The sequence below is a fragment of the Panthera pardus genome, unplaced genomic scaffold, assembly GCF_024362965.1.
Source record: "Panthera pardus isolate Hobbes unplaced genomic scaffold, ASM2436296v1 HiC_scaffold_16, whole genome shotgun sequence".
Classification (NCBI taxonomy): Eukaryota; Metazoa; Chordata; class Mammalia; order Carnivora; family Felidae; genus Panthera; species Panthera pardus.
In genome coordinates this window covers 141,826,874-141,850,462 of record NW_026526721.1, presented here as the reverse complement: position 1 = coordinate 141,850,462, position 23,589 = coordinate 141,826,874, and the positions used below count along the sequence as shown (strand labels likewise).

At 43.9% G+C, this 23,589-nt stretch overlaps 1 protein-coding gene across 7 annotated transcripts in view; it reads right to left on the bottom strand.

Annotated features, from left to right (window-relative positions):
- The window catches only part of LRRC3B (leucine rich repeat containing 3B), a 110,945-nt gene that overhangs the window by 57,036 nt on the left and 30,320 nt on the right, over positions 1-23,589 (bottom strand). The window contains exon 2 of one of the 7 annotated variants that reach the window (XM_053903867.1): positions 145-197. The exons of 5 other annotated variants lie outside the window; for them this stretch is intronic. The gene's annotated coding sequence lies outside the window, so the exon portion shown is untranslated. The remainder of the gene's footprint in view (positions 1-144; positions 198-23,589) is intronic. One more of the 7 variants, XM_019422907.2, reaches the window with a different exon arrangement.

Below are 23,589 nucleotides of genomic sequence, written 5' to 3'. Positions count from 1 at the left end.
AGCCATGCAGCACACTATTTTCAAATTTCGTGACACTCCAAATTCTCATGATTCTCTTATTTGGTATTGTGTTTTAAAGACGACAATCACTAAATCCAACTGTATTTAGTTACAGTGTGTGTTACCAGTTAGGTTCATACACACCGAGAGCAAGTACATTCTTCCTGGGATTATCAAACCATCAGGAGCTGCCTTTTCTGCAGGCAAAATAAAAGGGGATGATTAGATCTGAAGGAACTCTCGAAGATTCACTGTCCTGATCTTTACCATCTTTCTCAGCCACATCCCTTGTAGGTATTTTGGCATTCGAGCTGACACATGGCAGGCAGACTGGAGCTGCATTCTCTGGGGGCAACACCGACAAAATGCCCATCACCCTCATGCAGAGCCAACAGGGGCCACTGGCCAAAGACTGGTGCGTCTGCCTCTGAGCGGTCTCGTTTCCATTCCATCTTCTCCAGACTCATGGCCACTGCCCTGCTTGGTGCCGTTCTGTCTTTCACACCCCTTGCAAACCTTCCCTTTTCACAAAGAGGCCGGGCCTCGAAGTCGGACTCCTCGGTGGGTGAGAGTATCTATCAAGAAATGCCTTTGTTTTAGTCCTTTAGTTCTGTCTTAGTTCCTAAGGTTAAGCTTCCATTTATGAAAAGTGCTACTAGTTTTCCATTAAGGGAGTTGTGTAAGTATCGACGGAGATCCACATACATATATATTCTTTGTAGATAATTTAAGTAAAGTAAGTCCATTTAAAGAAAAGTATTAGGAAATTGTGCGCAAAAATCATGAAGATGCCAGCTAATGACTAAAGTTGGGAGACGTCGCTTAAAAGCCACACGAGCCTCCAGATGTGACGCAGGGTTAGAGTTTCTGCTTTCCCGTAGGCACTTTGTATACACCGGGGCTTTGTTCATTAAAAACAAACAAACAAACAAACAAACAAACAAACAAAAACAAAACATCTGCAAAGAGGAGTCGGAGAGGCCGCCGGGAGCCTCTGGTTTCTATTTAACATGCACAATGAGCAATTTTAGGAAGCAGCCTTTTGGAGATGAGTGTGCCCGGAAGTGTGCCCTTTCGTTTCTTTCTCAGCTGAAACACAGTGGCCGGAAAGCAAGCTGCATTTGCCCGGGCTCATGCTCCACGGTGCACCGCCTCTCATGGCACCGAGGTGGCAGCCCGTCTTCAAAGGCCTTCTGGAAGAAGTGGCAGCTGCTTTTACCAAGGACAATGTGATTTTTCTCAGTTTTATTGAATGTGGAGCAACATTTTTTTTTTTTTTAAGGTTTGCTTCTTGCGGTTTTCTTTTCTCTCTAAAATGGCCCCCTGGATGGCATGTGCACGTACAACTCAAGTTTTGAATGAAAACTTCACGTCTACCTCTGTGTCCTCACTCAAGTTGCAGCCTCACCCCCCCCCACCCCCCCCCCCCCCCCCCCACCCCCCCGCCTCGTACCTCACTGTCATCAGGAAGGCATTGGGTCCACAGACAAATACACAGGAGACAAGGTGCCCGGCAGGACTCGGAGAAAGAAAAGAAAGGCTTCTGCTCTCCTTTGCCATAGTTGAGGGGATGCTAAGATATAACAAAATGGTGCCATTTTGTCAACAAAAATTAATTCTGCCAGCCACCGGAAGGCTTGTAACCCAGATGCCATCTGTCAATGGTTTAGGAAACGTGTTGGAGAATCACCTCAACTTTGTCACCCGTAAAGCAGGGTTCTTTTATCCGATCCCAACATCAAAGGGATATTATAAGAAACATTTATATGATATCTTTGAAGTGCTTGTGGTTCTCAGGGCACCTGAGTGGTGCTCAGTGGGTTGAGTGTCCCACTCTTGATTTCGGCTCAGGTCACGATCTCAGGGTCATGGGACTGAGCCCCGCGTCGGGCTCTGCGCGGAGCATGGAGCCTGCGTGAGCTTCTCTCTCTCCCTCTGCCCCTCTCACCTGCTTGTCCGCTCTCTTTCCCTCTAAAAATAAACTAAATCTTTAAATAGGTGCTTGTGGTTCTCGAGGGGAAAAATTGGTGTTTGGGGTGAGGCTATACAATAAAGCATCCAAAAATGAATGAAAAAAGAAATAAACAAACAAACACCTTTTCTCTCTGATAGTTACCTCTGCCTTGGAAACTACACGTAAGATTTCATCAGCCTGGTAGTCAAACCCCCTCGATAGCATATCATGATACTCCATGATATTTTCTCCCGCTGTTCCTTTACGTCTCCACGCTATAGCCAAAACCAAACAAAAACAAAAGCAAAAAATAAAAACTAACCGCAAAAAAGCAACCAAGTTTGCACTGTCCCACTACATGCTTTCTTATCTCTGTGTTTGCTTATGCTGTTCCCACTGCCGGGAACACCCTCCTTACTGCCTGCCAAGGAAGCCTTCGCTATTTTTCTTTTCTCTGAGGTACATCTAGAGTATACCCACATTTCCCATCAGCATTTCTTATACTAATCTATAGTTGTGTATCGGAACCACCTGGAAGATATGTTAAACTACTGATCATTCAGCCCCAGCCTTAGAAATTCTGATTTAATGTGTGCAGGACATAGCCTGGAACTTGGCGGATTTTAGAAGCTCCCAGGAGACTCTGGCATGTAGTGAAGCTTGAGAACCATTGCTATAGATACTTACAATCCTCTCTAGGCCTCTGCTGTTGGACAGTGAACTTCTTAAGTTTGTCTCCCTTGGTACAGATGGATGTCAGTGGGAAAAGACTCAAGCATCTGGTTCAGCCTTCTGAACGGATCTGGGCCTTGGCTTGCTAAAAGGTAAGGCTACCCTGGTCTCGTTCCAGGACACCTACATTTCTGATGGATTTTCAGTCTGCTTCTATAACATTATTGTGCAGGTTATTAGAAACAGACCACCAGGAACAGGAAGGTATCACAATTCAGCCAGGCTGTGGACGGCTTCTGCATCTAGGAAATGTATCGTGCAGGCTATTTTAGGTTCTTAATTAGACATCGAAAAAATAGCCATCTGGTGCCACCAAGTATGGACACTATAAACTTCTTCTCCAATATCCACGCGAACGTAATTTGCCTCTTAATAAACCAAACGCCACCCATGAACTGCTGTTTTCAAGATGGCGTCTTTCAGTATGGCCGGGCATAACTATTTCTTGACACACACATGAGCACAGTCTGTTCTCAAAAACAAACGGTTCAGAGTGACTTTATATGAGTAACATTATAATTCATAGTAAAATCTAATACCTGGCCCTGAGCAGTAATCAGATTGATTTAAAGGCCTAATACACCCAGCATGGTCAAGAGTTCTCAAAATCTCTGCGAGACTCAGGTTATCTTCCTGTTGCTTAAGGGACACCGTCAGCTTTCTTCTCTGTGACTTCTTCTTTCTGACGGTTTACATGTTTCGTTTTATACTCCACCTCTCTCATCCTCCCAGAGGCTTACATCAGTGAGAAATGGCATGTCAGTTTCTCCTAAAACATTATTAATGACAGACCAATTTCTGCAACATCTGAACTCACATGTATATCCAAGCCCATCTTTGAGAATATTTCAAATCAGTCTTTCCACCATATTTGTTACTCTGCCTAAAGAAAAATGACAGAAATTCTAGATTTCATGGAGAAACTGCCCCGAAGTAGGCTGTGGCTAACACAAATTGGCCAAACTGAATGTCAGGGAGCTGCAAGTCATTTTCCTTTCATTCATTCCCTCTAATAACTTCTTCCTACCCCATTTTCCCCTTTCCCACCTATGTCTGTTCTATTTTTTTTTTTTAATCCACTCTTTTAGGCACTTTTGCTCTCTCTTCCTTACTCTATTCCCTGAGCTGTGAGCACAGAGCCTGATGCGGGGCTCGAACCCACCAGCCGTGAGATCATGACCTAAGCCGAAGTCGGACGCTTAACCGACTGAGCCACCCAGGAGCCCCAATCTCATTTTTTTAAATCCCACAAGCTCAGCCTCTGCTTTTGGGGTGACCTCTCCCTATGTGTGAGTCTACGAGGGATGCTGTCATCCCTTCAATCTCCTCCTTGACCCTGGCCATGCCCTGCACTGGTGGCAGTGGAAGCCACAACTCCCTCCAGAAACAGATTCCAGCACATTCCAGATACAGGCTTCTGCCAAAATAAAAATATGCATGCAGATGGACAAGAACTAGAAAGGGAGGAGCCCAGAAAAACTCAAAAATATTTTTTAGCATGGTGAAATTTCAGGAGATGCTCTGTTTATTTCCTGCAGTGTTGTTATAACTTTGTTATGGCAGGGTTTTAGAGCAGAAATTTAAACTTGTAATTAAAGAAATATACACTTTTTAAAAAGCTGCCTTCAAGTCCCTAAAACATCTATGAATGGTTTGGGGGAAAAGTGGGGTTGAGGGGTGGGTAATTGACAGAATGAATACCGTTGTGGAGGCATTCTTAGCGCACGGACACAGGAAACGGGCCCCTTCCTTGTGTGCAGTTGACTCTACGAACTCCCGGATTTCTACGCATCCTTTTCCCTGAAGACCATCTCTTTCACTCTTGCAGGGTTCGAGCTGACGTGGTTCTCCTAACCTTCTGAAGCCCTGCATTTAGTTCCCTAGCTCTTCTGTGCTATTCCCTCCGCTTCTGGCTTCCACCCCACTTCACAGCTGTGCGGTGACATCTAACACTTCCCGGCAGCATATGCTGGCAGGAGCCGGTGCCAAAGCGGTGGAGACTGAGAAATGGAGAAGACCCCATGAAGGGCTGGGCTGTGCCTCCCAGGGCCCCGCTGTCCTTCCTCCTTGGTCCCGGGGACAGGGCAGATCCAGCTGATCACACAGGTACTGGTCTCATTTCCAAAATTGCCTTTTTTTTTTTTTTTTGAGAATTCATTGAGATAATACATATTAAATGGCCTAACATGGTAAATTTTTCAATATATGTTACCTGCTGATTACACATCCATCTTCTGAGTTAGGCCTACAGGGCTGAACAATGGGTAGAAAAGTTGGGGGCAATTTTCCATCAACTTCCAGTTTAGGTAAAAAAAAAAAAAAGCACTATATCTATGACCCATGTGAAAGTCTGCTCATTCTCCCTACTCAGATAAGCTCTGGAGAGAACATAAAGGAAAGGTCTCTGTAGGACGTATTATGACACTTCATTCATTCATTCATTCACCAATATTTACTGAGCCTTGACTGTATGTCAGACTATCGTACAGGTGTCTAGGATACAACACTGATAAAGCAAATTTCCTGGCCCTGTGGAACTTGAGAGCAGCAGAAGACACACACACACACACACACACACACACACACACACACACACAATATATCAGTGCTCTGGAGATAAACAAACTGGAGTGGGAATAGAGAGTGGAGGCAGGGGAATGACTGCAGACTGTAGGTAGTTGATCAGTGGAACTTCTCTAATAAGGTGACATTGAGTAGAGCCTTCCATGGGGACCTCCTAGGAGACTGTCCTTCAGTAAAACAAATGCATCTGATACATAAGAATTCTTAGTATATATGACTTTTGGACTAAGTCATTTTTATCATACCCCTTCTCTACGTGAAAAAAAATGACTTGTGGTGATGATCATGAAATGGGACAAATATATTTATTTCATGTACAAACTAAAATATGCATTCATCAAACAAAACCCTGTACTTTGAAGTATCCGATTGTTAAAAACTAACAAACAAAAACCACAAGTGGTCACAGAGGATGAAAGAATTAGATGAGAATTAGATGAGACTCAAGATCTATTCATTTTTACAATCATCATCCTCCACTGCTAATTCCAAATCTACTAATTAAATGCAAGAATACATGATCCCACAGGGGCTGGGGGCACAAGCTGTGCCTGAAACAAGGGAAGGATACAGGATCCGTTAAGTCCCTTTTGGTAAGTGGACACCTGAGGCCGTGTGGCCCATGCGGCATATTGGGATCTCTCCAAATTAACACCCGTGCATAATTCAGCATTTATTAGATAATAATAATAATGTGCTAATTTGGAGTTTACATATATTATTTTTTTAATGTTTATTTTGTTATTTGAGAGAGAGAGAGAGAGAGAGAGAGAGAGAGGACAAGCAGGGGAGGGGCAGAGAGAAAGGGGGACAGAGGATCTAAAGCAGGCTCTGCACAGACAGGAGCGAGACCGATGAGAGGCTCAAACTCACAAACCGTGATATCATGACCTGAGCCGAAGTCAGATGCTCAACCGAATGAGCCATGCAGGCGCCCCTGTAGTTTACATACATTATTAAAATTTAACAGTAACCACAGCAACATATATTTTGGGGAGGAAAGAGTATTTTAGCACTGACGTTGTTTAGATGTGCTAGTGTTTGGTGATAATAAGAAGAACCACTCAGCAGGTTTATGACAGGTTTAAATCCTCTGTGCACCTGCTTATTGCCTGCCCACGGGGTGTGCTGCTCCCCCTGTCCCACCCTAGACAAGCCACTGATGGGATGAGCTGAGTGTCCCCACTCTCCTCACTTCCAGATCTGGTGTGATGCCATCGAGTATTCTTCATGGGCCTTTCAGGTCCCGGAATACGACAGCTCATCCCTCGGAAGTAAAGTGATATGACAAACAAAGCTTTTTGATGAGCAGAGAAATGGAGCCACCCAAACTTCATGTTCATTACCTCATTCTTGATAGCAAATAACAGATACTGACCGAATATCTATAATGTGTGAGAGGGCAAGCTAGGGGTTCACAAAGTTATGAGACACAGTCTTGGAACTTAAGACATAGCTTGGGCACAGATTATAAAAGGCAAAAAACAAACAAACAACCCATAGTGCAAATAAATTCAAGAGATAGAATCTTATTAAAAAGGAGAGATTACTTTAATCAGGGGTGGTCAAGGCAAATGTCTGCATTAGTGTTTGACCCAGGTCTCAAAAGGATGCAATGGCATTGGATGAGTAAAAGGAAGAGGAGAAGAGAAAATCTTCAGGGCAGACGACCTCAGGGGTGTAGAAAATGCAGAGTGTGTTAAACAGTCAAGCAACAGTTTGGATGATGTCCAACAGGAGCATGGAGATGCACCATGAAATCTATTAGGGGAAGCAGAATGGGGCCATAGGTGGCCTTGAAAGCCGGGTTAAGGGGTTTGACTTTACTGGCAGCTGAGTGTCACCAAATGCTTTAAGCAAGGGGGTAACTAAATCAAAGCGGTATTTTAGGAAAATATGAAGTCATATGAAGGACTGTGGTAAAGGAAGGAGGTAAAGAGAAGCAAATGTGGATACAGGCATAAAGTGATAAAAGAATTTGAAGAAGTTCTCCTTCAAATACAATGGAATGGGTGACATTAGACAAAGGATCAAACATCACAAAATTAAAACTCAGAGGCTGGGCTAAATTTTTAACTTGGGGGATGTGAAGTATGAGACTGGGGAAGAAAGTCACACAACTGGCATCTAGTAAAATGCTCTTGTATCTGCTGACATAATATTCTAAGCTAAAGATTCTGAGCTAGATTCCCAAAGAAACAATACAGAAAAGTCAGAGGGACAAAGACTTCTCTTTGAATGCTAGAGTTCAACTGCTGGTTTCTCCACAAAAACCAGGAGAAGCTTTCCATCCTCAAAAATAAGTTAAAAAAAAAAAGAATCACTTACATGAAGGTCCAGTAAACTTCTGTCTGGTGGTTGGTCCTACCTGGGACAGCTGACCTTAAGTCAGACAATAGAATATGAAACCCTGAGAATCTTTTAGAAATTAAGATCTACCTTCCATTTCTAATTCTTTTCCTGGAAACGCAAGTGGCTTCAATTGTAAACCCTAAAACAAAGAATAAAAATGAATCCTTATAACCAAGAGATCACGACCTGAGCCAACATCAAAAGCTGGATGCTTAACCAACAGAGCCACCCAGGTGCCCCACCTCTCCTCTTTAAATAACGCTGCCTACAAGAAATCTTCAGCGCTCCAAAAAAGAAAAAGGCTTCGCTCTCATTTGTGAGTTGTCTCAAGGGAGAGATGCAAGTTTAAGAGAGTCTAGACAGCCAGTATATTTGTCTTTATCAGCAATTATTTGCTGATTTTAAGGTCTCATCCATATTATAAATTTTGTGTTGCAACCATGCATTCTTCAAATCACTCAAATTAAAAACAGTATAATTGAAATATTTTGCATCAAGTATCAAAGCCCTCGTGCTATATACATTTTTTTTCCAGTAGATCTGAGCATTTGTGTGTGTTTCTCTTGGGAGAAAAAGACTCCACATCCTAGGAGGTGAGGGCAGGATTTGGATCTTCCGGGGAGGGGGGGAGGAGAAAACAGACTGGATATTCAGTCTCCTTTTCTGACTCAGTTTACCAAAATCCTTGCACTTTGAGAAACAGGGCGAACATCCATTTTGAGAGCTACAGGTGAAGTGATTTTTCCCAACATTTTTCAAGATTTGGTTTCAGTTTTTTAAACCGGAGGCTTCAATTTCCACTGAAACTTAAAGAAGCCCTTTGAACTGCCTGGGGAACTGGAGGGAGAACGGGGAGGGGAAAAGGCAAGCATCCCTGCAGACTCTGTCTACAAGGTGGCAGCGAGTGAGGGGTTTTCACCGCGAAATCAACATCGTTCGCTCCTTGATTCAGTCTCTATCAGGATGATTTTCACACTTGCAAAAACACATCTTTCTAAACATCATGAATAATGGATGGAGATTTCTGAAACCCCTTCCTTTCCCTCCATAATTTAAATCAAGCTCTTTCAAAGCCAACATACTACATCTTGATTGAAGCCTGAAAAGGTTATAAATAGTAAAGGTTGAAAATTTTCCACAAAGGTAGGTAGATGAAGAAAAAAAAAAAAAAAAGCCTTATACCATACACGGGCAAGATGTACTCAGCCTCTCATTATCAACACTGTTCTCCTTCATCACTGTGCTGCTGTCTTGAAAGAACGCAAGGAACAAAGAAGGGCCGCTGCACCATTGTGCCTGCCTCCGAGCTGAAACCTCTGCATTTATTCGTGCCTCCCCCAAACCAGGCGTGTGATGCCATATCCTTTACGCCAAACTTGGCACAGGGAAGCTGTGTGTAACTTGAATTCTTAATACAGTCTCCCTCTGATGCCGGCCATTGTTTGCTGCATGCTCTGTGCCCTCTAGAGGACTGAAGCTTTACACCTGTAAACTGGGTTGCTGGCTACCAATTTCCAAGCAGGAACTGTTTTCCTCTGTTTCAAATTCCTCTAGGTTTCATGTGAAACTCGTGCCGGGGAAGTATATCAGGAGTGAAATCGTGTGTCACAAACACCCAATCTCTACAGAAAATGCTGTACGAATGTGAAAAGGATACTTCAGGCGGAGGCACTGAGAAGGGGTGGTTCATGGATGAGGTTGGGAATTCTTCCTAATACTAAGCATCATCTGCGTGATGTGATTTAATTTCCAAAGGACTCTCAGAAACCCGAACCATCTGACCTTCAGAATAGCCCTGTGACGCTGTCCCATCTCTCAGGGAGTTTCCGGTAACTTCCATACAATAAATATGTGCTGAGTAACCGGTGTGTGTTACAGGTGTTGTTGGTACACCCACTGGAGTCAAGGCCTCTGCTCCCATGGAGCTCCGGGCTGGGAGGGAGAGACAGATAATGAACGGCAAACACAAATGAATCATCGAGATAACTTAAGACAGTGAGAGACGCCATGAAGAAAATCCATCGGGGCAGCATGTCAGAGATGGGGAGGCTGTTCTTGAGGGTGATACTCAAACTGAGAACGGCAAGGGGTAAGTGGCAAGCAAAGGGTGATCTGAGGGAGGGGCATGTCAAACAGAAGGAAGGGTGCGTTCAGCAACTTTGGTTTTGAGAGGCTGGGGGGAGGGAGAGAGATGACCGGAGGGGTTCGAACTCACGAACCTTGAGATCACGACCTGAGCTGAAGTTGACCCCGGCGCCCCACGTTCAGCCACTCTGAAGCAGGGACCTGCTTGGCATGTCCTACAAACCGCAAGAAGGCCAGCGTGACTGATGGGGGCTTTGGAGAGAATGGGAAAAGAGATGGGCTGGAAAGGTGGAAAGGGCCTTCCTGCTTGGAAGTACAAGACCATGCGTAAAGAAATAAGATGGAGGAGGAGAAGGAGACGGGGCTCATATTTGTCGAGTGTTTACTGTGGGCCAGACTTGGAGCCAAGTTCAGCCATAAGTGGTGGGGCTGGGACTCAAACCAGACTCTCTGGCTCCAAATCCTGTGTGTCTCGTGCTATGCCGTGCTGCCCGGCTCACACCCTGCCATCCGGAAGGCCAGCTTTGGTTCACCCAGGTGGAAGCGGGAAAGAGAAGGAAAAATGATATTCTGAATCCCACACAGGAGCCTTTTTACCTGCTGGCCTGTGTCGTGAGCGTTTGCTTATGAGGGACGTAATTTCAGCCTGAATTTTAAAAGTTGCGATTTCTCTAAATGCGAAGCAACATCGTCTTCGTTTCCTATCTTTGGTGGCCTCTGGTCTAAAGAATCAGCTGACTGTCTCTACACTCTGAGGCAAATTCAAGCACTGAACATAGAATATAGTTATCAGATGAAACTAAAAAGGTGACGGGAAAAGAAGTAAAGCATATTTAATGCCTCTAGGAAATGAATCCAAATGGCTCCGGATTGGTGTTGAGGGAAGAATGCAGTATAAGTTCCTTCTCTAAGCAAGTTTGAATCCTCTCTCTGACACTGCTTTTACATGAGCTCAAATTGCTTTAGAAACCTGTCATATCGAATTAGCAAAAGAAGACAGTAATTCAGAGGGGTGCCAATGTGGCATTATTGAAAATTGCTGGCTGGAAGGCTTCCTGCAGCATTATTTGGGGACAATAACTCACTTTCATCACCATGTATCAGTACAAGCAAATGATGGGCTTTCTGTGGCTCTTGGATTAAACTTTTTCAAAAGTCCACCACACAGATGAAAATGCCCAGACATCTGCATTTAGCAACGAGAGAACGAGGACACAAGAACACATCCAAGTGTTGGCTCCATTCTGGCCAACTGGCATGAACCAAAACCAGAAACACAGACCCGTGGTAGCCCAACAGAACAGTCAGGTTTCAGAAGACGCTTGACCTTGACGTCAAACTCAAAGGCTGGGAGAATTGGGAATAAGCAGTACAGACGTGGAAAATAAAATACTCTTCCTTGTGATCTTAACGATGGGCCATCTCTTCAGAGAAACCTTCCACGACCATCCTGTCTCACCCTGCCTCATCACTCTCCGTCATGTTACCCTCAGAATTTTCTTTTTCTTTACAAGACGAAACAATTTCTGGAATCGCCCAATTAGTTTTCATTACTTGCCCGGCTATTCTATCCCTCCCATCCCAGAACATAACCTCCCTGAGAAGGAGAATTTTAACCACCCTCCACCAGCCCCTAGGAACAATGCCTGGAGCACAGTGGGTACTCAATAAATCTTAACTGAAAGACTTCCGACTTCACATTAGACAAGAGCAGAGGCTATTCTGTGTGCAAGAGTATTGTTTCATCAGCTGTTAACAGTGAAGCCTATGCAAGCTAGAATCTAGGCGCTCATCATGAACTGTCTGCTGACCGGAGACTGATTCTATGTCTAACAGTCAGTTGCCAGAGGGAATCCTAGGTGTCCAAGAGCGGCAGGGCAATTTGGGTTCTCCGCACCAAAGTAAGCATGCCCCTGAGTAAGCTCAAAGAAAAGGTTACCCAACTCCTCAACACCTGCTTCCTGATCTACACGATGAAAATCTCGCATTATCTTAGACTTCTCTACCTCAAAAAGTCTAATATTTTTCCACGCCTTTTTATTTTGCCAAATTTTGAGGTCTCGGCCTTCAGAAAGGGTGGGAGAATTGCACGAAGGACGCTATAGACAGCGACTGTTAGAAATTCTGTCACATTTGCTTTCCCTCTTCTTGTACATGTGAGTATGCATGTGTGAATGTGGGCACGTGCATCTGCGTGTATGCACGCGCGTGCGTGCTATGTGGTACGCGTAGCTATGTACATGTATGTAAGGGCATTAGGTGAACATGTGAGTGTACGTGTATATTTGGCTTGAATTGAGAGTTTGTGGCAGACATTGATGTACTTCATCCCTGAATACTTCATCAGGAATCTCATTAGACCAAGAATAGTCGCCTCTACTACAATTATCACACTCAGAAAATGTAAAACTTATAACTCTACGGTTCCCTAATAAGCAGTTGGGTTTTCACATCCCTTAAACATCCCCAAATGTCCTTGATAACTTCTTATTTTCGGCCCAGGGTCCAATCACGTATCACCCATTATATTTACTTGTCCTCTTTCTTGAGTCTCCTTTAATCTAGAATGGTTCCCCAGCAGTGTTTGTTTGTTTCTTTTTGGCCCTGTATGACACTGACATTTTTGTGGTGTCCTGGGCCAGCTTCTTAGGGAATTTCCTTCCATTTTAATTGACCTGATTGTTTCCTCTAATTATATCTAGGGTGAAGTCTATCATTCTAAGTACCTGACATGACCAATGTAAAGTAGATATGAAATCCCTCTGGTTCCCAAAAGAAATTTTTAGGCTGAAATAGCGAATCAATGAAGGATAAGAACACTTCTGACACAGGCATCAGGTCTTGCCTGAGAAACAAGTCTCCTCAATTTGTTAAAAGCCTCCTCAACGCAATCAGGTTAGTGCTTCCCACACATTAGTCACTCACATATGATCTTCAAGAATTTTGTTACACCCAAGTTCTCCTTACATTAGCATTGATGCAATCATTTATTTTAATTCAACTTATTGAAACTGTTATCCTAAGAAATAATATCCATAACAACGGTTCTGCTGGGCTTGCTCTATTTTTCTAACACCTATCTGGTATACAAAAATACCGAAAACAAATCTGTGCACATCTAAAACCATCTCCCATAACACAGTGGGGTTCTGGGGGAAACACTGAGTACAGTAGGGTCGCCCTGCTGTGGGCACACACGTGCGTGTGTGTGTGTAGACCGAGTTGGCATAAAAGGCCTTCTCAAGAACTAAGGAAACAAGAAGGTGCCCAGGTTGTCAGGCCAAGTCAGGGACAACATCTAAACAAATGACAAGGCCTGCATTTCCTGAGAGGCACAGCTGCTATCTCCAGTCCCCTGACGCCAGATTGATTGCTTGTCTATTCATTTCCCAGGCCCTCAACAGGCAAGATTGAAAACAGGCTCAGGAAAATGCTACTCGGGCAAACTCTGACACTGATGGAAGGAATCACTGTGTCCTCCAGAAGATCACTTTGTGGCCTATAAAATATGCATATGGATCACAGAATTCCTGAGGTTTCATCCCCTCTGCATTTGCCAGAAAGAGACAGAGGCCTGGAGACGCTGGGTGGGTTGTCCGGGGTCACACTGCTCGTTGGTGGCAAACCAGAAACTTCATCTACAATCTCAGATCCCTGAGAACAGTTCATTCCACACCCCATGCTGAGGCCTGAGCCTATACAGTTTTTGATGTATAAAACCATATATATATACCATTACACATATAAAGCCATATTTATACACACACACACACACACACACACACACACACACATGCAAAACCACATTCTGGCTTCCTGAATCCCTCCTAAATGCTTTTTCAACCACAAATGTGTTCAGCCCCAAAGGCAAGGGGCAGAGGTTCATTCTCTGAACCTCACCATTGTCATTTTCGCTGCTCACCAAACAATCATCTTTCCCTGTGTCCCTTGCTCTGTGAACCATGCAGCCCTGGCCAGCCCATGCGAAAATGGTTCTAGTAACTCTACCCATTCTAATTCCTGCCAGGGTATAATCATACTATAAAAACTCAGCATTTGGACCTCCATAAAATTATTTTAGGGCTAGACCTCCCACCTCCTTTACACCTCAGGTCAAAGCCTTGTGGAGCAGAAGGCCTGGGGAGCTCAGGCATGGGTTGGCGAACCCCCCACACCTGTTCCGGCAGCTGGTAGACACCCAGCTATCCATTGGCCCAGGACGCTCTCAGGGGCTCTCCCCTCTCTTTCATCCCAACAGCCGATTGGTTACTGAGTTCTGTGGCATCTGTCTCCCTAGAACTTGTCCCCTCCATTCTCTCTTCTCCTTCCCTACTGATACACCTTGGTGCAGGCCCTCATGTTCCTCCCCTACACTGTTACAAGGTCCCCCCCGGTATCCCTGCCTACTGCCTGCCTACGAAGCCACCCTCTACATCAATGGCTCTCAAAGTTTGGTCCAGGGACTCCTGGGGTCTCTGAGACCCTTACATGAGAATGAGACTATTTCCATGATTCTGTAGACATGATTTGACTGTGAACATGATATAGACTATTTCCATAACAATACAGATATAATATTAAAGATGCGATTTGCCTTTTCTACACTTATTCTATCATGAGTGTACTGTGGAGTTTTCCAAAGGTTTTCTGACATGGGCTAAAGGAACAGAGTGAATCCAGAAGCAGATCTGAGAATCCCAGTCTTGTCTTAAGTCGGGTATTAGAGACGTGCAGAAACATAAAAGGATGTCACTCTTCTCACTGAATTTTTGTTCTGGAAAATAAGTTTTCATAAACATGTGTTCTTTATGTTAATAGGTAATGGGTTTGTTATCGTTATTTTAATGAATCAGCAATCATTTTTTAAAATTTCTCAGCCTTATTTTCTAATGGAAATGAGGGATAATATTGCCCACCTAAACGAAAACTGTTTGGGATCCTTCATACAGTAAATCCTTCATTCATGATAGCTCTGTTTCCCTGTTCACCTCATTCATACTAGGGTCTCCACGTATCCTTCCCCCCCTCTCTCTACAGGCCAACCAATTTTATCTTTCCCTCAACACATCCAGGGTCTCTAAAGCCCCTTTCAAGCCATTCTCATCATCAACTCACAGCCCAGGTAAGTATGACTCTTTTCTCTGTGATCTCCCTGCACCCAGAACATACACATAGCACTCCACCTGTGATGCTTTATGAGCTCAGTTGTCCATAGATCTATCCCTCCCTCCTGTGTCCGCAAGCTCTCAGAGGTCAGAGACAGAATCTCACAATCTATATCTTTGTATCCCCAATCCCTGGGACAAATGCATATTTGTTAAATGACTTGAACACAGGGGAAGTGGAATAAACGGGACAGGGGGGTTTCTAAACATCAGACATGGGGAAAGAGAATGAACGAGAAAGAGTGGGATCAAAGAATTCTGTCTGTCCAACTTGGGAGGGGTCTGCACAGAGCAGTGCTTTTTAAAGTCACTAGGCACAAGAATTATTGAAGGGGCTTGTTAAAATGAAGATTCTCAGCTCCACAGTTGCAGCTATTCTGACTTGGCTGGTTTGGGGCAGGGCCCAGAACTCTTCAGTTCAACAAGACATAGGGTACAGAACACATTTTATGGACCACTGGCAAAAAGAATATAGTGGGGCGAGGGGTAGTAGTTAGTAGATTAGGCTGTGCCAAATCACCTGGGGCGGGGAGGTAGGGACAACAAAGAAGACTTGATGAAAATGCAATTTCCTGAGCCCCACCCCAGCTCTTCAGAATCAGAATCAGAGGTGCGTCCAGTGGGGCTTACCGTCAGGAAACTTTGCTCCTGTGTTTTAAGTGCTTAGTCATAAGAACCTGGAGCAGGGGTATTAATTCTGTCCTTTGTCTAATCATCTCTACTCATCCCTGAACCTTCCATCTATGAAGCAGAGGCCATATGGTGCCCCTGGATGTAAATGGTAAATACCCACAAGGAAAGGCCCTTTGCGGGGTGGGGGGAGGCACATATAAATGGATTTGAAGGAGAAGATGGGAAGCTTTTGGAAAAATACTGGATTAACAAAAAGAACTGTTTCATAGAAAGGCCAAAACACTGGAAGGACAAGAATCTCCCAAGTTTTCCAGAGGTTAAATGTCCACACTGTGCCTATGGATCCCACTCCCAATGTTCCCCCGTATAATCTAGAGCATTCACCACCCAATGAGGTAACCACTATACTGAGCACTTGAAATGTGGCTCATGTGACTGAGGAGCTAAATGTTTAATTTTATTTGTGATTAAACTTAAAACCTAATACTCCAGTCACCGGAAAACACTCAAGCATATTTGAAGCAACGTGGTTATGGGGATTTGCTTTCTCAACAGTTTTTTGAAATCTGAACACAGGTCAAGTGTTTCTGATGAAAACTCAGCGTCCAAAGGGCAATGGGCTGTGAGTATAAAATACACACTAGATTTCATAGATTTGGTATGGAAAAAAATCAATAAATTTTAACTTGATTATATGTGAAAAGGATAATTTTGGATATACTGAGTTAAGTAAAAAAAATTATTAAACTTAATTTCACCTTTTTTCTTTTTACATGTTTAAAATTTCTTTGTTTAACACTTTAGTTTTGAGAGACAGAGAGAGACAGAGCATAAGCAGCGGATGGGCAGAGAGAGAGAGAGGGAGACATAGAATCCGAAGCAGGCTCCAGGCTCTGAGTTGTCAGCAGAGAGCCCAATGCAGGGCTCCAACTCACGAACCCTGAGATCATGACCTGAGCCAAAGTCGGACGCTTAACCCACTGAGCCACCCAGGCGTCCCTCTTTTTACATGTTTAATGCGGCTACTGGAAAATTTTAAATTCCTTAAGTAGCTAGCATTATATTTCTACCAAAGAGCGCAGTTCCATTCAAGACTATATAGAATGTGACTACTGAATGTTGTTAAATATTTTGAAACCATCTTGGAACATTAGTTTATAGAGGGAAATGGCTGTTCCTCTATGAATTAGTCACCCCAGAGGACTGAAGGCTGATTCCAAGGATATTATCATTTTGGAAACTCAAATCTTTTCCAGACCTCATCCTTACTTTGCCTCCATCACAATGGATCAGATTCCAGGAGAGCTGATGAGTCCCTTCTGAAAAGAAGACTTAGAATTTTCAAGTCCCAATCTGGTGTGCACACCTGATCACCCTCTATATTCAGCAGCCTTACTTCAAATGACTTTGGCTTATTTCAAAACACCAGACCCAACCCTAAACAGTTTAAGAATTAACAGACAAGACTATTCACAACAATATACCCCTGGCTCTCAAAGACCCCAAATGTCTATTGAATACAGGCAACAGCATCTCTCTCCAGAGACTAGTTACTAAACCAACCACACTCTTTAGGTCAAATTCTGGCATGTTTGTTAAATACATTACCAAGGGCACCTGGGTGGCTCAGTCGGTTAAGCGGCCGACTTCGGCTCAGGTCATGATCTCACGGTCTGTGAGTTCGAGCCCCGTGTTGGGCTCCGTGCTGACCGCTCAGAGCCTGGAGCCTGTTTCGGATTTTGTGTCTCCCTCTCTCTCTGACCCTCCCCCGTTCATGCTCTGTCTCTCTCTGTCTCAAAAATAAATAAATGTTTGGGGCGCCTGGGTGGCGCAGTCGGTTAAGCCTCCGACTTCAGCCAGGTCACGATCTCGCGGTCCGTGAGTTCGAGCCCCGCGTCGGGCTCTGGGCTGATGGCTCAGAGCCTGGAGCCTGTTTCCGATTCTGTGTCTCCCTCTCTCTCTGCCCCTCCCCCTTTCATGCTCTGTCTCTCTCTGTCCCAAAAATAAATAAAAAAAAATAAAAAAAATAAAAAAAAACATTAAAAAAAAAATAAATAAATAAATGTTTAAAAAAAATTTTTAAAAAAATAAATAAATACATTACCAGACAGTGACATTTTTTTCTGACCCCTTCTGTGGGTTTCATGTGTCTGAAAACTGCTTTCATTGTTATTTCCCACATTATCAGGCATCGACTCGCACCTTGAGACAGAGGTTTTTGGGCTCCATGGTCCCCCACTGAGGCCATGGTTACAATGCAGGGGATCCACAACTATGGGAGGTCTTTTCTGATTTTTTTCCCCCACTCATCAACAACTGGAATCTGGCATTTTCTTTAATTTTAAAGACAAGCAACAGATTACACTACTGTTAATTAGTACCTGTGACATCACCAAAAAAAAAAAAAAAATCACAGCTTTTTTTTTTTTTTACATGGCAGCACAGTTGTTTAGAAATCCTGAAATAGGACCACCTGGGTGGCTCAGTCGATTGAGCACCTGACTCTTGATTTAGGCCCAGGTCACGATCCCAGGGTTGTGGGAAATAGCCCCTCCTCGGGATCCACGCTGAGTGTGGAGCCTACTTAAAAGTCTCTTCCCATCTGCCCCTCTCCCCCAACTCCTACTCTCTCTCTCTCTCTCTCAAATGTGTTTATATATATATATATATATATATATATATATATATATATATATATATAATGAAATCCTGAAATATCATTTACGAATATCACAACTTTAAAATCAGGATAGTTAATTCCTCCTGACCACAGCCCCTTCTAATGTAGGGAGGGGATTACTGGTCAACTTCTCACCTGGTAGTCATTCAGCCACAAAACGGAAAGGGTGCATCTTCTCACCCAGGGATCCAGGCGTCGAGGCTGCTTAATGGCTGCCCCTGTCGACATTTGTTTATTCTTCGTGGATAAATAGAAAGAAGTCAACCACTTAAATTATTTGTTATAGTTCTGCAAAGCCGGACAGCTTAAATGAGAAGGTTTAATTCTTCATAAGTTAGCACTGGCGTTTGAAATATGACAGGTCTGTGGACTACAAATCCAGACCAGGCAAGTTCAAACACATCTGATGGTAAAGCTAACTATCCAAGTGTGTTATTTAAAGTGATTTTTTTAAAACACTGATGACGGAGTAGGCAGTGATATAGGTCATGCATAATATTGTAAGTTCAGTGTGACAGAGATTCCCAGAATCCCTGAGAATCAGGGCGTTTTGTAGGTGGTGGGGGTGGTGCTGTTCTTTGTAATTTTATGTACATTAATTTTTACATTTAAAATATTTCTAGACTTAATCTCGACAAATTTGAAATGTTAATTTTACATTTAAAAAATAAGAGAGAGGTGTAATGGTGCACATTTTCACCCGTTAAAGCCTTAGAAGTTGATGATGATGTGGAGGTTTTAGAGCTTGGGAAGCAAACAGTAACTTCCTAGTGACTCAATAAGTTATGATCAGTTTTTCTAGAAACCACTTGGCTCTTCCACCTGCAATATGAAAAGTGGATTAAAACCTTGCCTGTTATTACTGAATCTATTTCCCTCAGTTAAGTACAATATGAATGTATATTTAGAAACACTGCAACACATTCCCGTTTTAAAAAAAGCTACGCGGGGCGCCTGGGTGGCTCGGTCGGTTAAGCGTCCGACTTCGGCTCAGGTCACGATCTCGCTGTCCGTGAGTTCGAGCCCCGCGTCGGGCTCTGGGCTGACGGCTCAGAGCCTGGAGCCTGCTTCCGGTTCTGTGTCTCCCTCTCTCTCTGCCCCTCCCCCGTTCATGCTCTGTCTCTCTCTGTCTCAAAAATAAATAAAAACGTTAAAAAAAAAAAAAATAAAAATAAAAATAAAAAAAGCTACGCTGGGCTTAGAAGGGTAAAACCAGGCAGGGCAGAAAGAAAGTGACGCACACTGAAGACCGGTATTTCTAGGCACTTGTTGTCCCAACATTTAGAAACACCCCGGCATCAAAACAATGCTGTCGCTTTTGAAAATTTTGTTCTTTTTTTTTTTTTTTTTGGTAACACCAAAAGCCAGATTCAGCCCACAATTTAATATTGTCAATACATTTTCTTCATTACAGAACTGGCACCCCAACTGTTACCTAAGCACTTCACTCTTCAAATCCCACACCCACATGTTCTGAACTCATCTGCACTCAGATATGAATAAAGATGAATAGCATCTTGAGGAAATAGCTTCTCCATTCTCAAATGGCAAAAGCCATGAAGCAAACACGTCACGGTGTCTGAGGGATTTCTCAGAGGAACAAGAAAGAACCCTAAAGCCACCATTTTGTTAGAAAAAAAAAAAACACATCCTTCACTGGCAACGTGCCCACTAGGGATTTAAAGTCCAAAGGAACTTCAGAAGTTCCAATACTGAGAGGTTCTGTGATTCTCTTATGAAGAAATGACTTTTCTTTTTCCTTTTACTAAATTTCAGATAATTACATTTTGGTAGGTCAGCAGTCCAACTCAGCATCTCTTTATGGAGAATGGTTCTAGGAGACCTTGATGAAATTGCAAATGCTTGGAAATAGTCACTTGCTTGCATGCTGGGTAAATAGGAAAGCATGCTGACTGTATTTATTTTACTATCATTATGTCTCCGTGGGGTGGGCTAGTAAAAAAAGTGCAGGCTGTTAACAGCTTGGTATATACATACACGTACACACACCCCCCCCCACACAGTATATTCTAAAAGAGTTTACTCTTCCTTCATCTCAAACCGTGCCTGCAGAAAATCCCCAATACTTGAATGGTTTTCCAAATATTTGTTTATAAGTTGGATGGTTGTCACTTCATTCATTAGTGTTCATTCATTCGACAAGTTGTGAGTGAATGCCTACTATGTGCCAGGCTGGTGGTGAACATCACATACACTGGTACCAACACAGGCCCATCTTTGCTCAAAGGAACGTTTCACAAGGTGGCTAGGTGCCCAGGCTAACCTACGGTCACCTCCTGTATCAGTCATCTCGGGCTGCCATAACCAAATACCAAAGCCAAGGTGCCAGCATGGCCAATGTCTTATGAGGGATCTCTCCTTGGGTTGCAGATGGCCACGTCCTTGCCGTATCCTCGAGTGACTGTTCTTGAGTGGGTGTGGTTGGAAAGAGAGGATGTAAACTCTCTAATATCTCTTCTTATCAGGGTGCTACTCCCGTAATGAGGGGCCCACCCTCATCACCTAATTACCTCCCCAAGGCCCCATCTCCGAACGCCATCACATTAGGGGTTAGGGCTTCAATACCTCTTTAATATCAAATGTGCTATTTCATCTGTCATGTTAATTCAATAGACCTAAGTCTTTCAAATCCATCTCAGAAGAGTGGGACTTTGGCTCCTCTGCCATTTGGCTTTCTGTAGTGGTTAGGGCTGAGGGCCTTAGACACCAACAGAGGATGAGAGCCAGAGGAGCACCAGACCCCCCCAGTCCTAAGGACGCAGGTGGTTTAGGGTTTGGAAGAAAGTAAAACAGGCTCTGAGGCTCTCAGGTCAGCATCTAAAGCAGAACTGATAAGATCTCCGCAGTGAGGTCGAAATTCAGAAACGATATGCTTTTTAAAATCCAGTATCCTTACTCCAAGGCCCGCCTCCCTCTTTGAAGTTCTCGTGATCAAGTTCAATCAGGCAGTACAGCAAAACAAATAAAAATAACACAAACTCAGAATACAGCAAGATTCAACGTGTTATCGTGAGGTTTTCACAAAACTGCAATCACAGAGCACTTTTCGCCGGACCTGAGGAAGTAGGGTAGGTGGGTATTCACACCCCACCCCCCAATACATTAAAGGCAACGCCCACCAAGCTCAGCCCCTCCACTAGACGTAATTTGACTCTTCGAGGTTTGATTTCCTTAAAAGCCCGGATGATCAAAGCCAGCCTGGCACGCAAAGGGATCAAAGAGGAGAAATTACAGAAATCCAGATGCAGGTTTTGACTCTAAAACTTAGGGCAGCGGACTTCCTTTCAGACCATCCTCTGCCACCTCAAAGAAATAATCAGCACACGTCACAGAGGCTGAATGCACCTTTCGCCCTGGTCCTCGATCCATGCAGAAGCAATCGAGAACTTTTAGCTGGATCTCTGACATCCAGACTTCCAAAACGGAAGGTCAAGCTCCTTCCTGTTTCTAACAGAACGAAGGGGAAAAAGACACTCCTACGTGTCTCTTCCCTCATCTAGTGTTAAAATTAAAAAAGCGGGTATCGTTGGGTGACTTAAATCGGGCTGTGCTGGATGGATGGTTCTGCCACAGCACACAGGGTCTGGGAATAATTCTAAGGCATCTCTCGTTCGTTGCAAGGGCTTTTATTTCCATAGTACTAAAGGCTCCTCACAGCCACTGATGTAGGACAAGAAATATGATAGCCATTTAGCAGAAACCCGGGGCTCAGAAAGTTGAAGGGACTCTCACCTCTGGTCACACAGCTAATGGCAGAATCCTATTCAAAATCAGGAATTCCAAGGGCAGATTTTATCATCTTTACATGGGCTTGGGAACCTAGAAGTCCATTCTTCTGCAGGAGGCTGGACGTAGCCTGCGGATGCGTTTTGTATTTTGTTTTGTTCTGTTTTTAATTGAGCTGGTCCAACCGTCAAACATCAGGAGGTTTCACATAAAAACCTGGATTTCTGACTTCTGGGGGGAAAAAAAAGCTCAGATCTGTCCTCACACAGGGCAACCAAAGAACAGAGCTAAGAGGAGACTGTAGCCCGCTTTCCCATGGATAACCCAGAACCCAAACACAGTCAAAGACTCTCTCCTTCCACGGTCTCATGCTCAGCTACACAAAACCCTAACAGCTCAGGCTGTTCCCACTTCCACGCCTGTGCTCACATGACTTCTGTCTTCCTGGGACGTCTCTGCCTGTCTTGCCAGTTTGGTATGTGTATGTGATCAGTCTTTCAGGATCCAGTTCGCATGCCCTTGGCTCCAAAAAGTCAGTTCTTGGTATCCCTGGAAGAACGAACCAGCCTCTGTTCTTGAATATTTTTTGTGTTTATTTTATTTATTTAAACATTTTTAAAATGTGTATTTATTTTTGAGAGACACAGAGACAGAGTGCGAGCTGGGGAGTGGCAGAGAGAGAGGGAGACACAGAGTCCAAAGCAGGCTCCAGGCTCTGAGCTGTCAGCACCGAGCCCGATGCAGGGCTTGAACCCACGAATGGTGAGATGATGTCCTGAGCCAAAGTCGGATGCTTAACTGACTGAGCACCAAGGCCTCCCTTTTTGTGTTTATTAAACGTCTTTTCATGTGTGCATATTCAGTGTTGGGCACATAGTAAGCAATCAGCTGTGTTTTGATCCGTACTAAAAACAAAGAATTAAGTAGTACTTATCATGTACCAGACGCGGTTCAAAGCACCTAATACATATTGACTCATGTAAGCCTCACAACTCTCTATCCTTACATTCATCTCACCTAGAGAAAATGGATGTCTGAGGATATTTAGGCACATTAAAGGTTAGGGAATATTCTCGGAGTCACTCACTCTGCTATTCAGTTGCAGAAGGGGAATTAGAACCGAGTCTGGCTACCTCTGGATAGATGGGTAGATGAAAAGACAGAAGGAAGGGAGAGATGGAAGAAAGGAAAAAGAGAGGAAAGGAGGGAGACCCAGTCAGGTGAACTGTTAGGAACAGGAAAAGGCACGTTCTGTGGCAACAACCACAAGGTCCCTGGTGGGGCCAGGGCAGTGTCGTATGCTGGTAAAATGTAGCAATAGATTCTCTGCCTCAAAAAAGCCCTGCTTTGCAGTGTCTGTGAGTTTCTGTGGTGCCGATAATCCTACCGTGGAGGATTTTGAGCTCTCAACGTGATATCACTGAATGCAGAGTTGGAAAGAGGAAATGGGACGAGTCGGTGGCACTACCCGGTACTAACACGTCAGCTCAGATACACCAGAGTGCAGGATGCACCTAGGAAGGCGACAGAGGAAGAGACAGGCAGGACCAGGTGAGGAAGGAACTATGGAACCCTACTGAGGATCGTCCTCAATACAACAACGAGTAACCTGGAAGTTTTTAGTAGCAAGTGACACATCATACAGTTATGAAGACAGG